Raw genomic sequence first — 15,144 nt, 5'->3', positions numbered from 1 at the left:
CATTTGAGGGAAGCGAAGGCTTTTTAAACCTTAGGAGATGAGTTGGGGCAGTACCTGGACCCCAGGCACTGAGGATGCCACATTTGCCTAAGGAGGAATTCTAAGTATGGCTGGACATGACCTTACAAGGAGAGAGCAAGTTTAACCTGACTGATGGTGTGTGACCTCCTCGGGTGGAACAAAGGCAGAGCCCAGGAAAGGAAAGAAGTAGTTTCACTCCTGCCAATCTCAGGATGAGATTTCTGGGGTTTGGACCCAACTCAACCCCATTCTTGCTCTAGATCAGCTTCTCTCCACCCTGCAACAGCTCCATGTCCCTACAGTGATCTCTACCATAACTTAACACACATGTGAAAGCAACTTTAGATTCATAGTAGTGACACTTGGACATCAGGAGTATGAGGAACAGCCCGTGTTCAACCTCACAGCATTCCTGCAGAAGGAAGTTGTGAGCCATATTAGGGAGTTACTAGCCTACATAGACTATTTACTTGCTGGCATCCCTGTCCTGAGATGGCTGGCCCAGCTACCTCCTCTGTGTTACCTCTATAACATAGGATATGCTGTAGACCCAACAACTCAGGAAACCAGTGAGATTATTACTGACAGACAAGTTGTGATGGGGAGGGTCCAGAAAAAGCTAGCAATGTGTCAAGTGTCATAACTCAAGTTGGCCAAAGTAAACTTTAAAGATCAAAGGACAAAATGAACAAACTATAAAATACACCTCTTTAAAATTTTCTTTAAAAAGCAAAAACAAAACAAGACCCAAAAACTAGCAGAGAAAAATATAAAGTAACTTTAAGTCAAATGCCAATTACAATTTCTGCTAGAACTTGAAATGTTCTAAGAGGATGGAGGCCCTAAAACATATAGGTAATGAAAACAACAGGTATCTGGATTAATTTTTAATTAATATTTTATTAGATGATGGCTGTGTAACTGAAGAATTGTTTTTCAATTTTGGTCTGCCTCTCTTGTCTCTTTTTCTTGTTCACAGAAAAACAAAATCAGCCATGTGTAGAAATACAATTTAAGGCAGGAAGAGTCACAAATAACACACACACACACACACACACACACACACACACACACACCCCTCTTTCAGAATAAATTCATAACTAAAAGATTCTAAATCAATTCTTCACAGTGCTATAGCCAGGGAGATACACTGACAGGTGCCATTTGCATATACATGTCCCTAATGGTGCCTAGACCAGTAATCCAAACCAATAGGAAGTCTGTTCTCTGGTGCCAGGCAACCAGGACCCTGGGCTGCAAGTTTCCAGTTAATAAACACTACTGGCCAGTGGAGATGTATTTTAATGTCTTCTCCTAAGGGCATGCAAATAGACTCTAATCCTTTACTGTAGAAACAACAAACCCACAGGAACTCTTTCTTTGACCTCTTACGTGTTTTTAGCTCTTTCTCTTCCCTTAAAAATAAAGCCTACAGTTGCCTGACCATAATCTTTCAAGCCATTTTATGTCTGTTTTTGTTTGTTGTTTGTTTTAATCAGTTCATGGTAATTGGTTTTACTGGAGTTACCAAAGACCTCCATTGTTCCAAAACCCAGTGGCTTACTTCTGTTCTAATCTGCTCACCTCTGGGAGAGCCTCCCTCTCGCCTCCCTCAGTTTTGTCTTTCCTTTTTTCCTTTCTACTCAATTTCTGTCCTCTTCTCAGGCCCCTCTTCTGGTTTGAATTTCATACTCCTGGGCTTCCAAGGTTCTTATTCTTATGCCCACAAAGAAGTAATGTCTGGGAGCATAGAAGACACCCTAGTATTATTGGTAGATTTTCCTCTGGGAAGAGCATTAGCAGTGCCTAGTCTTTGAGGCAGGGGTAGGCCTTCAAAACTTCCCTGAGAGAACACAAGGATGTCTCAAGCTGCTGCACACACCCAGTTAATGGCTGTGATGTGTTCTGGGAAGGTGACATTACTCTTAGCCATGGACTGTCCTTCAGGAGGGACTCAACTATGAGCCATGAGCAGCTCATCTGCCTAATGGAAGGAAATGGAGATGTCAGCACTATAGAGGAGACCTGTGTGGAGTCTACCACTGTCTAGAAAATCACTCTTAACATTTTGTTACCAAGAATCCATAAGAGAAGTTGGCTTGCCCATGGACAATGTCTTCTTCTCAGTCATTTATGTGTAATTTATTTCAGAGTATTTAGGACAGAAGATCATGTGCAAAGTGTCCTGTAGGAATTTTGCACTGATGCTCTAAGTGCTCACCTGACTGTGCTTGTACATGCATGCACGCACATTGGGTGCTGCTGCTGGAGTGGATGTGACCCTCCTGGAACATGTCACTTATAAATCATCTGTATACCCATATACAAGTGTGTTCTGGGTTGTTCTTTGCTTGTGTGTGTGAACACTGACCAGAGCTTGTTTGTTGATGCTCTTGAAAGGAAGCCTTGTCATTGTCAAAGCCCATCTGGCAAGCGAGGCAGAGGAATGAGTGATGGAGGTCTACAGGAGAAATAGACATTTGGACCAACACGGGAACAGATCCTAAGAAGGCAGAGTAAGGACTGGAGGCCTGATCGGATCCCTCTGGCCTCCAGGCCCACTCAATGAGGCCTGGTTTGCATGGAGGTTTTGAAACCATCTCATAGCAGACATAGCAGAAACAAACAGCAGCCAGCCAGAGTACCCTCTGGAGCACACCATACGCTGAACACAGGGATAGGGAACTGCAGGGGAATTGTGTAGTGAATCCCTAGTGAATTCCTATGTCTGGTGCTAAAACTGAACCAGTCAGAACTTAAGGCTGAAGTATTCTTTTGCAAAGCCAAAATGGTTCCTACCCTAGGACACTAGACGACTTGCCCAATACTAGGGCAAGATCGCAGGGTCACAGCTCTAAACAAAGCAAGAATGACCATTGCTTTCTGGATAGTAACAATCCAGAGAGGTTAGAAAACAAACCGTGCTTCAATTTGCTTCCCGCAGTTTACCAAAGGAAAATACCGCACATCTAACTCATTTTCAAACCTTACCCAACCATTCCTCCCAAACTGACAATACTAACAGAAACGGAGAATACAAATGGTTTCAGAGGATTTGTTTTGTTGTTGGACTTTCTTGTTGGTCTTGTTTTCCAGTGAAGAGCTCACTCTGCAGGATACAGCACATTCAGGGAGTTAGAGCAAGGCTGAAAGTGTCACAGCTCTGTTAAAATGCAGATTCCCCCATGAAGCCTGAGTTCTGTACTTATAAGTTTTATGTCACACTGCTACCTGGAAACCCTACACCACACTGTGTTGCTTGCTATGAAAGGAGCACTTTCTGGAAGGAACCCCTTCTCGGAAGCAGCTTCGTGCTGTTGACCACTATTGACCCACAAAAGAGTTTCTTTCTACATCACCTTATTTTGGTTGTGACAAGTGACTTCACCATGATAATCAAGACCATGGGTCTAAATAGAAGCCCTGAACTAGATACCTCACAGCGAACTCCTGAATGTGGCTTAGATGAAGCTTCACCTTCAATGAAGCACATACACTGACACTCACTTTGGTTGGGGAGGGTAATGGCAAGGAAAGGGTGAATCACAGTGCCTAATACAGCATCTGACTCCAGCATGTGATGCACTAAGTGCTCAGACCTTGGCCTCGCTGATTCTGTGGTTACCATGGTCACGACCTGGGATGCTGATGCTCTGGGGACAGAGCCTGTTGTCATGGCCCCTGTTGTGGTAACAACATTACCTCTCACCTCCTAAGCTTGGAACCAAATTAAAAATACAAGAGTGGAACAGACCACTGGAGACCTACTGTAGTTTCATGTTGACAGAGGAGAACCGGAGGCAGCTCTGTACAACACCCCCAGTCATGGTCTCAGTCTTTAACCTTTGCCCATTGTGTTCCTCCTCATCGGCTTTGTTTCCTTCCAGAGGCCCTGAAACCTCTTCAGAAACCACAGCCTAGAAGAAATCTGGGGCCAAGTGACCCACCAGGTGTGAATCCCCACGGGAAGGTATTTGCCAGTTATCCCTTGTTGGATTATTAGTACCTAAGACACAACACATAAAAGTTAAAATATTTGTTCTTAATAAGTGAATTCAAGGGACCTCCATGGCTAAACTTCCTCCAGAGATGAAGATTCTCCAATGTGTTGGTAAATCCCTATGGCAGGGACATGAAGATGCTCACATTACTGTGAGGCCATCTGCAGGCTGCAGAGTGCCAGGAGGTAGTACAAAGAATATAATTTTGTCAAATATTTAAATGCTGCGGATTTGTATTAAATTTATTTAAATGTTAAATTTAAATATTTAAATGTGTAACATTAATTTGCAGGATTATATATCAGGCACCTACCAAGTGCCAGACTGGGGTGATGGGCTGAATGGAGGGCAGTGAATAAGTGACGCACTATCCTTTCCTGACTGGAGCCCACAGCGCTGTGAGGATGACAAGAAGCCATGCAGCAGTGTAGCATAAGTATAGGCTGCCACAAGAGCGATCACATGCAAATGGGGAAACTGAGGCCTTGAGAGCTGCATTACAGGTGCAGCTGGCCAATCAGGAGGAGGGTTTAAATCTCTACACTGCTTAGTGGAAACTGTTGGGCTTCTGTTCTCTCGAACTCTCAGGAAGAACGTGCTGTCTCCAGACTTTAGCACCATACTCACTTCTCACACTAGTTTTAAGCCAAGAATCCTTGTCTCTTTTCCCTGCATCCTCTGCTCTTGACCCCTTGGGAATTTTCAGGATTGTAATCCTCGAGATCACAGAAAGTCAAACTCCTGCCATCGTCTGTGCCAGCAAAGTGCAAATGTGGTATTTGCTTTCAGTCCCAGAGAAATTTTGGTTTCTGTAATAAAGACAAAAATCCATCTCTCTCTCTCTCTCTCTCTCTCTCTCTCTCTCTCTCTCTCTCTCTCTCTCTCTCTCCCCCCTCTCCCCTCTCCTTCCTCTCTCTCTCTCTCTCTCTCTCTCTCTCTCTCTCTCTCTCTCTCTTGTATATGTGTGTGTGTAAGCTCCTTATTATGTCCTTGCACAGACCTTCAGGTAGACCCTACAGTCTCCCCTGAACCCAGATAACTGACTCCCCTGCCTTCACATCTACTGTGACTCCAGAAAGAGATTCAGCAGTTAAGCCTCCACAACACAGTAAAGATCAACACACTGCATTGAACATTTCTGAATGAAATTAGGTGGTGAAGAATCAAGTAAGCATAAAGCAAGCAAAATTGGTCTTCGTAAAGAAAGATTAGGCTATGGATTGAATTTGGGTCATAGGGCCACAGGACCCCTGTATTCTTGTCCTTGCTCAACTGGAAGTTGACTTCAGTGTAAAGCAATGGTGGCAGTCTCCTTAATATTGTATTCCTAGATGATTATACTGAGTGTGCTGAGTGAGAAAACTATGGCCAGAGGCAGAACATCAGGATAAATGGAGGTAATGAGGAATAGAAGACAAGGTAGGAGATAACAAAGATGCTGATGAAATGGTGACAATTCTCAAAGTTGCTAAAGAACCATGTCAATTACACACAAGACCTGGGGAGTGTGAAATGAGGACCAGCAGAAGGGTTCAGCAAAGAAATGCACTTGATTTACTTGGGCCAATTACAATTGCATTTGTATAACCTTAGTTTAATTCTCAGGATCTACATGGTAGGAGGAAAGAAATGACTCCAGCAAGTGCACTGTAGGATGCGTGCACACACACACACACACACACACACACACACACACACACACACCATATACACACACATACACACACACACGCACACACACATACCATATACACACACATACACACACACGCACATGATGTGCATGCATGTGTACACCAAAGAGGATAAATACGTAATAAAAATAAAATAATAAACATATGCTTCGTATGTTTTCTGCATCCTGTATTCTTTTGCTTATGTTTGGAGTATGCATTTGTTAAATACAAGCACACAGTCTCATGTACATAGTAGGGCAAAGCAGTTGCTTGTTGTCAGGACTCATTATATATTTGTATGTAACTGAATAAATCATAGTGTAGATGGCTACAATAGAAGTCACAGAGCAAAATTGTTCCCATACAATAGTTTGAGGCCATATTAAAGTGAGAAATTTGCCAGGTCTAGTAGTACATGCCTTTAATTCCAGTGCTGGGGAGACAGAGGCAGGTGGATCTCTGTGCACTTGAGGCAAGGCTAGTATACATAGTGAGTCCAGGACAGCGAGAGATAAATAGTGAGACCCTGTCTTTAAAGAATAAAACAAATGAATGAAAAAAGAAGAGAAAACAAGGAATTCAGACAGGACCCTGTGATCAATGTACTTCAAACCATCTCAAGGTATTGACATGGAAAAATGTTTAAAATCAAATACGTATTGATACATATCAACTGGGAAATATATAAGGCAAAATCTTAATTAGAGATGTGCAAAGTAACTGGTATGCCATCACTGAGAATGATTGCTTCAGCACAACTAGGAGAATCACAAGGACGTAGGCAGCATTGGAAAAGAAGCCAAATCAATGGCCTCAGAAAATTCTGAAGAAACTGCTCAGTTTCTGGAAGCTGTGACATCAATCACAAAGATGCTCATTACAAATAAAGGGGACCGTGGATGGCCGTACAGTGTGCTGCCCCTCAGTAACTCTTGGAAGCTGATCAAAATTTACAAGTCGTGGTCACGACCAGCTTTAGCCTCCTGGGTACTGACTATCAGTAAATATTAAATCACCTCAGCTGTTTGCTCAGAACGAAGTTGGAATTTCTCTGACAATGGGTTAAAAATTAAATCTAACAATTACTGTCAGCTCCCTCTCTCCAGCTTCCTCTATAACAGCTTGACTGAGTTTGTAGCACCGAATATCTGTGACAAGCAAAAGGGGATAGAGTGAGCCCTGTCAGGAGAACCGAAGCTGAGCGAGGCACTTACCCGGCAAGCCAGAGCCTCTGCTGAGATACATATTTGCCTCCCTGACTACAGCCATCACCCCTGGGGAGTTGAGCACTGTCTATGCTGAAGAGAAACTGCTAGGGTGAGTCTGAGCTACTGAGTTATCCATGGAGAATGCGGTTGGTTGCGCTGGATGCTGACTTAGAATTCAAGCACCAACAGGAGGTATTCCCTGTGTGCTTTTTCAGTGATATAAAACAGATATTGGCATGGTCATATTGAAATGGTGTGGGGACAAATTGCTGGGGAATTTGATAGTAGCAAATAATAAATGTAATATATTGCTGTAAAACTTACACAGTGCTTTTGATGTACACAAAGAGGCACTTGGAATCCTGTGTTTGCCATTCATAAGTAGCACTACATGAGAACATTGTGTGGGGTGGCAACTCATAAATATCTCATAGTATTTGGGAATCATTACCACTGAGCAATTAAGGGAAACTAAAAATTCAGGTTTTATATAATGAAGATATTAAAAATTTATCTCGATGTGGAGTTCTGGATTAAGTCTTTGAATTCCAAAATGTGTTTCAAGGAATGAACTGTCATTTCTTCATACTGCAATGGGAATGGAGTGTTCTGTTCTACCTTTAGGTCCTGTCCTTGGCTCAACACCAGCTTGGGTATCATCTCTGCTTATCACTTCTTTGCCCTTTGGTAGTGACAAGAGTCAGGATCCCAATTAGCGTTGACACAAGGCACACACACAGCAACACTGATTTCACGTCCACAGTGTTAGAGTTAGTGTTAGTCTTAGAGGTAATGTAGGTGTGTTCCTGTTTTTGCACGCACAAGGCCTAATGCAACAGTAAAGCATTACTTCAGGTGTCCAAGTGGAAACATGTTACTGTTTGAACAGACTAACTACAAAGGGCAAATGTGGTGTTTGCTTTCAATCCTAGGGAAATATGTAATAAAGACAAAATATACTGCATTCCCTGACGGTGGTGGTGATGGTGGTGGTGGTGGTGGTGGTGGTGGTGGTGGTAGTGGTGATGGTGGTGTGTGTGTGTGTGTGTGTGTGTGTGTGTGTGTGTGTGTGTGCATAGATATATATGTAAAAGAGACAGAGGAGACTTAGCTGACTAGGTATCTAATATTCCAGTTAAGGAAAATAAAGACCAGTCTAAGAGATGGTCTGACATATTACAGACTCTTCAGGAGAGACAGAGGGCTGTAAATTCTCCTGGGCCAGAGGTTTGGGTCCAGATAGCTCACATTTCTCTCCAGAGCAAGACATAATAGTTTGTAGCAATTGTCAACTTGTGAGGATCTAAAATCATTGTGAGGACAAACTGAGCATGGTGGGGGTGAACTGAACTGAGAAGACACATCCTAAATGTGGGCAGCACCAGTCTCTGAGTGGGGATGCTAGGCTGAATACAAAGGAGAAAGTGAGCTGGACACCACCATTCATCCCTCTCTGCTTCCTAACTGCAGACACAATGTGACCATTTGCCTCGCTGCTCCAGAGGCCAAGCCAATCCCCATCACAATGGACTTCCCCTCAAACTATATACCCCAAACCCTTTCTTAATATTTTATCACAGCAATGAGAAAAGCAACCAGTATATATTGTTTCTCAGCAACCAAATGGGCTAAATAATCTTTTCTATGAGGAATGTGGCCTAGCTTCAGGGCTTTTAGCATCTCCCACCACCTTGCAAATGGATGTTCCTCACTCCTGTACCCCCAACCCCCATGACCACCCAAGCTCCTCTCACCCCTCCTAGTTCCCTGCAAGTTTCATATGATGCTGGTCACCATCTGCCTGTAAGCTCTGAGGTATGGAAACTGCCACTTGTTTCTAAAAGCAAGCCTGTTCTCATCTCTTCTTTATACTGTGTGAGGCAAAAAAATCAAGACCAAAACCAATACCCTTGTAAAGCCAATGCAGGGTCTTTCTGCATCTGAAACCTAAGTTACCATGCTTGAAAGCAGGCTGTTCAGCATAAAGGAAAAGGTGTGTCCTGAGAGGAGCCTTCCACCTCACAAAGCCAGAGTCATCTGAGGAAAACAAGTGACCTGGACAACCTTTCGCATCCCTTGTTCATACCAATCAATTGTGGATTTCTTTTTTTCTTTTTTTCTTTTTTTAGTACAGAATAGAGTTTATTTAGGGCATGGGGAGGGGAGTTAAGAGGGTAGTAGGGCAGAGAGAGAGAGAGAAAGAGACAGAGACAGAGAGAGACAGAGAGAGAGAGACGGAGACAGAGAGAGACAGAGGGACAGAGAGGAGTAAGAGTAGATGCTGGCCATGAGCAAGTGAAGAGAAAGGGGGAGGGGAATGGGGAGAGAAGGGACAAAGGGGGAAGAGGGGAAGAGCAAGAGCCAATTGTGGATTTCAAAAGACTGTACCAAGCTAGATACTGCCTGCCATGGATAAATAGGGTGTCTTTCATGCACATATACATGTGTGTCATCCTCCCCTTGATACAATAGAGAAGAGCAGGCACTAAGTGTTCATAATAACTATCTTTGCTGAGTGATTACCATGTGACTTGAGTTTTAATTTCATGAACACTGCTAGAAAATTCAACTTGAAGTCAGCAATCCTGAGTGTTAACCTTATAACCTCCAAGTGGTGTTTGCTAGGTGTCACAGACAAGCTAGGCTGCCTGACATAGCCACCCATGAGGTTTTTTCCTCCATGGAGGTGAAGGTACAGCCTCTGATCAACTCTGACTGATTTACCTGTAAACTTTTAATATTTTATAATTAAACTTTACGAGATGCTTAATATCTAAGGTAACTGAGTTTAACAGTCCTTTTAGCAACTCCCCAAGTATAATATTTATTGATCAGTACAGTTTCTGATTTGATTATAGTTTTTATAAAATTGCCTGCATTTCTTTTTTTAAGCTTTAGGGATTCTGAACCTCAGACAAGGTCCTTGTCCATCTACTGCTCTGAAGCAATGGCAGCAGCTGGCATTGCTATCCTGATGTCCCCCATCTTCAAATTCACGATCCTTTCCTAGACATGTAACTAAAACTGAGCCAACATGTCTGGAGAATCTGATTCAGAGCCTAATGATGCAGAATCTCTGTAGGATCCCTCATCTTCTAGTTAGGACAACATAAGGTCCTCCTTCTCTTCTTTAGTGGTCCTCCTTTGAAATGTTGTGGGAACCCTCAACCTTGCAATGGTTCTACCTTAGTGTTCCCATGATACCTACATTATTGTATCACCCGAAGTCAGCTGTGCACTCAGAGTGTGTCTCTCAGGTATTCGCCATTGGCACTAGCTCCATACTGAGGAGGATTAAATCTGAGCTCTGCTGCTGGGCCTTTTCCTGCCTCAGTTTTCTTATCTATAGTGTTAGAATATGCATGGTTCATGAACCTTGAAAATATAGTGTATCTGCTGGCAGGAAGTCCAACACAGGACAGGGCTAAACATACCCTGAACGGGGAGGCTGTTGTCACTCCAGCATGCTGATATATGTCTGATATCTTGCTAAGGGTCGAAGAAAAGTACCCATGTACTTCTTAATGGCTGGAGCGTACCCAGCATTCATGTGACACATATTTTATAAAGTAACTTGTTCATAAGGTCTCACATTTGTAAAATAGTCCAATCCTTTAGCTGAAACAGAAGAAGACGAGAATACTGACTGGCTGCTAACACTGACTTCCAAGGCTCAAGCAATTTTTGCAATGCGTGAGACTTCACACTCTCATTCTTCCTCTCTGCTCTTGAAAAAGATTCTGGACCCACTGCACAACTTACTGGGCTTCCCTGTCACCGGAAGGTCCTGTCTTTGTCAGATACCCCAGCCACTCTACTCTTTATAACATCCCCTGTTTTGTTGAACAGATATGAGTTGTTCTTTCCCACTTTCCTGTGGCTGGATTACCATAGAATGGAAAATTTAAGAGACAAACTGTTGACATCAATTGAGGTTCTCTTAACTGAACCATCAAGCTGAAACCAGTGGAGCCACAAAGCAAGTCTGTTCTCACCGTGCAGCTAACATTCCTCACACTGGCCAGAGACAGCCCATGACTTTACCATTCCCCACCCCTCCCATTTGCTAATCCCCACTGCTCTGAGTGCTCTCTCTTGGTGGGCATGGTTTGTGTCAGAGCCTACCTTTCCACTGTTTCTGTGCCACTGTCATCCACCACGAAGAGGATCTCTCTAAATTTTTCCTATCCCGGCTTACCCTTTCAGTGATAATTTCTTGTGCTACTTTCTAAAAACTACGATGACGTCTGTTCTTATCCTCCACTGAACTAGGAGCTCCCTGGAGCAGGAAATGTGAACACTTGGCTCTCTGGTGCTCTGGTGCAAAGAGCTGTGCTCAAAAACCTGGAAGATGTTCAACCAGTATTGGTCAAACGAGTAAACAGGAGTGGGAAGTCACTTTAGGTGAGTACCCGAGCGTCACACAAAAGATGGGCTGGGAAATAATTAGAAATGTAAAATGTTTCAGGCTTTGAAGTGAGTCGTCAGGAATATTGTAAATAGCCTTTTTAGCACATATTTATTTTGGAGCTGCAAATAATGAAAGGACAAAATGGGAAATAAAAATAAGGAGAACAGATGACATGGTTAATGGCATAAAACAACCTAAACAAAGCAAACAGCGTCAAGCATAAAGAGGAGGACAATTGCATTTCCGTTGGCTTTTCGAGGAAAAGAAAGAGACATAGGCTTTCTAGTCTCGGCATCACAAATCTGCAGTCAGAAGTAAGAGTAACCGCTTTATGTGCATCAGCCAGGTGTATTCTTCCTGAGTCTATTGCTATAGATTTTTCCCATCCACAATGGCTAAGCCAGGTTTGGGGGCTTCTCATGTAGTGAGTAGAGAATAGGGGTGTAGAGGTGAGCAGACTGCCCCTGTACTCAGCTTCCCACTTGCCACATAGCTCTTGTGCATACACTATTGTTCATCAGAGAAGAAAATAGCCTGCTGGAGAAATGATTACGTTGTGTTAATTTCACAGAACTTATGACAGTAGATTATTTTAAATTTATAGACAGCTCAACAAACAAGGATGTTCTTTTTTTATCCATAATGCTCCTTTGTATGTATTCATGCAAAGGTTCATATGTATCCTGTCTGCTTTGTTCTTTTTATAACACTCCCAGGTAGTCAAGACTGGCTGTTCACTGAACTCTAGATACTTGCTTATGTCTTCCTCTCTGCTTAGAGATTATAACCTCATGAGATTATGACACATGGCTAACCCTAAAAAATAAGCATTTTACCAACTGATCCATCATCTTCCTAACTCCTATAAAACACATTTAATGTTTGTTGTTCATTTGTTGTAAATTGATGTCTCCCTATTGGTCCACCTGGGGAGACTATAACTATTACTTGAGCTTAGGTTGCCCATCACTGCAAGTGTTGTCTTATTCCTCACTGTTCAGAAGCTATGAGGTCCTGACCCTGAAGAAGACATGGCCCATGATCATATTGTGCATGTCAAGACACTCTTTCCCCACTCCTGGTGCCATAGGATTCTCCAGAGATAGGTGAGCCTCAGGAGGTAGCACAGAGACAGCTCTGGGATAGGAAAGACTGAGAGATGGGCTCAAATCTTCATCTGAGCCCAGGGATGTGTGCCCAGGTATTGTAGACATGCTGTCCTTCCCTTCCTCTGGCATTGGACCCACTACAGTGCTTGTGTGCGGAGGGCGCTTAGAGCATGGAATAGGTAAACACTGCTTATTGACTACTGGAATTTTAATCCTTTGAGTTTTATAGATGTACAGCCAGGACATACCACCATCTTCATATCATACAACTAAGGATGTTTCTGCATGTTTTAGACAAGCAATACTTTCTCACAGTGAGAACCTCCAGGGCCTCTCTATTCAGCACATCTTTCAGGATTTATGTATTTCTAAAGAAGTAAATTTCCGTGTGTCAGTAACCTGAATCAGTAAATTTACCTTTAAATTCTCTGTATAAGATTTGGATTTGCTACTCATGTATGTATGCACACAAACAGACATACCACATGGAAATCCCTTTTTCTGAGCCCAGTGGTTATAGGGCTATTAGCCCAGCTACTTGGAAGCTCAAGACAAAAGGAGTGCATGGTCAAAGCCTGTCTAGTCTCAGAGTAAGTTCACAGCCAGTCTTGAAAATTTAGCAAGGCCTTGTCTCAAAGCAAAATGTAAGAATAAAGGGTTTGGTGAGAAAGCTCAGTGGTAGAATGCTGGCCCAGAAGGTTCAGTTCCTAGTACCACAGCACACACATATCGCCGCCTCTCTCTTGGACAGAGCTCTTTTGTATTGAAGACAATGCTTTCCATCTAATTCCAATTACATAAAATACATTTAAATGTAATATCTAGCAGTAGTTTGCCTAGATATAATAGTCATGTAAAGAAGCCCATAAAATGGCCTAATACATTTTCTAGAGCTCTATGTAGTTGTATGTGTGCATATACACTGTCACCAGCTCACTCTAAGAGCATTCCATCAAATGGAACACTGTTCCCCAAGCTCAAGATGCTCCCTTATAACTGCTGGTAGGAGTCACTATTCAGACTCCCAACACCATCAGTTTGGTCTTTTCCTTGAACGGGAATCATGCAATTTTATGTTTGAAACACAATCTCATGTGGCCCAGGCTAATCTTGGACTTTCTTTTTAGTTAAAGCTGTCCTTGAACTCCGAAATCTAGCTTCTACTTCCCACGTGCTGGGTCACAGGTGAGTGTCACCTTGCCTGGCTGTGCCTAGATTCTTTCTGTCAATACAACTTTTATGAGTCTGAGTTGTGCTATTTATCAAGTGAATTCTAATGAACCACTAGATCCCTAAGCAATGCATGAGGTAAAGGGAAATTTGGAGACCTCCCTTTTTCTCAGGTCACACCCAGAAGGTCCACCACACAGGTGCACTTCCTCATGCACACAGGGCAAGCCACCCACACTTGCCCAACCTTGTATGCAGAAACTTGAGACAACAGAGTCAGTGATTAGCTCCGTGCAATTAGGCAAATCACTAATTCCATCCAGGTCTCTCAAACATGAATATATTAACAGCACTGCCTAACACATTTGCAGTGGTGACTGAATGAAGTGGCCCATGTGGAATTATTTCTAACAGGGACATCCCCCAAATCACATCCTTTTCTTAAATAAAGAAAAAGTGAGGCAAACCATTGGGGCTCCACACCACCCACTCTGACACATCAACAAAAAGTTTTTGTTTTAAACCCTTTGCTCTACACAGGAACTATGGTGTTCATAGCACCTAACTTGCTGTGTGCTACATTAGTTAATATACCCCAACTGTGTATGTCCATTTGTTTACTGCTAGTGTAGACAAAAATCCATGACATTTGTTACACCAAGAAACTAAAGAACGATGTATACAGGTGATAGAAGAACAACGGACAACTCTCTGGCAATTTTAAACAAGAGGGCACAAATATCTACCTAATTCAGTAGTAGCATGGGCTGTATTAAATGTGAAATATTAATGGCTCTGCAGCAGGAAGAGGAAGAGAGATGTCCTTATCTCACTTTTATTCGTGGGGCTCCAGTTAACACTGGGAGTTAATCGCCTAACATATTCACATGAATATTGAAAGGGAATGCTTTGTTTGCATATGAAATTATCTCATACCAGGGAAAGAGAAGGAACTCTTCCCAAGAATATTAAAAGGGGTAAGGAACTCCACAAGGTGGCCAGACTTAAGAAATAGACTGGGATTACTCATTGCTTATTGTTTTTTCTTCTCAACATGGATATAGAAATGACACAAATCCCCTTTTCAGCCAGAAACTCACAGATAGAATACATAGAATCCACGAGAGGCAGGACAGGATTTGCCTGGAGGGCAGGGGTGAGGTGAGTAAAGATACAGAAGCCTCAAGTACAAGGTTACTTGTCCATCGTCTGTCTCTGAATAGGTGAATTGGGGATTTGGGTGTCTGGTAATTCATCTTAAGGCTCACAACAAATAGGCTGTCATTGTTGTTAGACAGAGATCATGACCTTGCTGATATTAGGGCAAAACTAAGAAGACTTAGTGTAAAGCCAATATTACCAAATCAGTATGGGATTGGCAGAAACAAGGAGAAAAACAGATCATTTGGAAATACAAAAACAAAAACAAAAAACCTTGGAAATAGCCCATTCTTTATGGAAAATATCATATGACACAGGTGTAGCACATTATGAACATAAATGTGGCCTTTCTATGTGAGGATCTACAATGGAAAACACAGTGTCAGA

At 42.6% G+C, this 15,144-nt stretch overlaps 1 protein-coding gene and 1 long non-coding RNA gene across 63 annotated transcripts in view; one reads left to right on the top strand and one right to left on the bottom strand.

Annotated features, from left to right (window-relative positions):
• Nucleotides 1-13,675, top strand: part of LOC134479354 (uncharacterized) — a 155,782-nt gene extending 142,107 nt beyond the window's left edge. For all 13 annotated transcript variants that reach the window (XR_010052571.1, XR_010052572.1, XR_010052576.1 and 10 more), the window contains 2 exons: nucleotides 11,179-11,310; nucleotides 13,554-13,675. This is a non-coding gene — a long non-coding RNA (uncharacterized LOC134479354). The remainder of the gene's footprint in view (nucleotides 1-11,178; nucleotides 11,311-13,553) is intronic.
• Nucleotides 1-15,144, bottom strand: part of Myt1l (myelin transcription factor 1-like) — a 398,973-nt gene that overhangs the window by 220,757 nt on the left and 163,072 nt on the right. The window lies entirely within an intron of this gene.

The sequence above is a fragment of the Rattus norvegicus genome, chromosome 6 (genome assembly GCF_036323735.1).
Source record: "Rattus norvegicus strain BN/NHsdMcwi chromosome 6, GRCr8, whole genome shotgun sequence".
Classification (NCBI taxonomy): domain Eukaryota; kingdom Metazoa; phylum Chordata; class Mammalia; order Rodentia; family Muridae; genus Rattus; species Rattus norvegicus.
Note: the sequence above shows the minus strand (reverse complement) of the source record. Positions and strands in the feature narration are given on the sequence as shown.